Genomic DNA, 1,265 nt, shown 5'->3' on the forward strand with positions numbered 1-1,265 from the left:
CCGGGACCGGCCGTCGGGTCCCCCCGGCAGTCCGTAGCACTTTGCTACCTGTGACCTGCGAGGCTGTTCCTCGGGGTCAGAGAGACGGCCGCAGCGCTCCCCGGGGTATCTGCGGACGCGAAACAGCGAGCAAATTATATTTGGACACGGCTGCATCAATCACGGGCGGGAGAGAGACGGCGTCGCCTCCCGTCGCGGCTCGGGGGAGCAGCCCTCGGAGCGAGGGTCCCCCCACGCTGGCTGCGGGGGACGGAGGGGAGGCGGCTTCTCAGCCCAGCTCCCACCCTTGGTTGTCCCCGTTACACACACGGTTAATTGAAGGAGACAGACATAGCAGAAAGGTGGAAAATTCCTCTGAAAACGTGAAGTATCCAGCCTGCTCCCAGCCACACACACGCTCCCGCTCAGCAGCGCAGCGTGGCCCCAGAGGGCTCCCCGAGCACGAAAAACAAGCAGGAACCCACCGGGTGACTGCAACCCGCAGCCAGGCCCTCCCAGTTAACTCCACCAGTCCGCGCGGCGGCAGGGAACACCCTCCGCGGCAGCAACGCAACGGCAAAACCGCCGGCCCACGCAAACCCGGGCCGCTGGAGTCCCTGGAAGCGGGGCTGCCACGCAGGTATCCAGGCTCAGCTGGGGAAACACGGCTCCGCAAGATTGATTAATTAATTTTTTTTTTTTTTTTTTCCCTCTTTTCTTAACCAGGATTACTTTAATTTTCGAGGCCTAATGGAGTCCAGCTGCGCCGGGGAGGCAACCGCTGCAGTAGTACAAAGCCAGACCTTTACACGCTGGTGCAAACTCGTACAAGATTCAGCACACAAACACACACACACACACAAAGCCCTATAAAAAGGGATGCACTGCAGCGGGATATTTTTAGTCTTGACAATACAGCACTAAAAATACGACTTTGCTAATACATCACTACAGAAATATTCCCAATGTCCATTCAGGAACGGTTTAAAACATTTATTTTTGTTTCCTTCTGCAATGGTCAGAGAGGAGGGAGAAAATAGAAACTCATTGATAAGAGGAAACGAGAGAGACATGAAAAATTGAAAACTACCTAAAAGCTCATGGAGAGGTTTATTTTATTAGTTCTTAATAAATATCTTGCAGATTTCCTCAGGAAATACACCAGATCACATGTAAAATAGTTTGGTACTGATGTCAACTGTGTCAGCATATGAAATCTATTAGGGTGAAGCCACAGCAGGGTGATCAGCGTGCTGAAAAACTGCACGGCACCGAGGCGAGGGGGG

At 53.4% G+C, this 1,265-nt stretch overlaps 1 protein-coding gene across 1 annotated transcript in view; it reads right to left on the bottom strand.

The window, feature by feature from the left end:
* Positions 1–1,265, bottom strand: part of SMG6 (SMG6 nonsense mediated mRNA decay factor) — a 133,467-nt gene that overhangs the window by 94,073 nt on the left and 38,129 nt on the right.

Source organism: Charadrius vociferus, unplaced genomic scaffold, assembly GCF_000708025.1.
Source record: "Charadrius vociferus isolate BGI_N301 unplaced genomic scaffold, ASM70802v2 scaffold54, whole genome shotgun sequence".
Classification (NCBI taxonomy): domain Eukaryota; kingdom Metazoa; phylum Chordata; class Aves; order Charadriiformes; family Charadriidae; genus Charadrius; species Charadrius vociferus.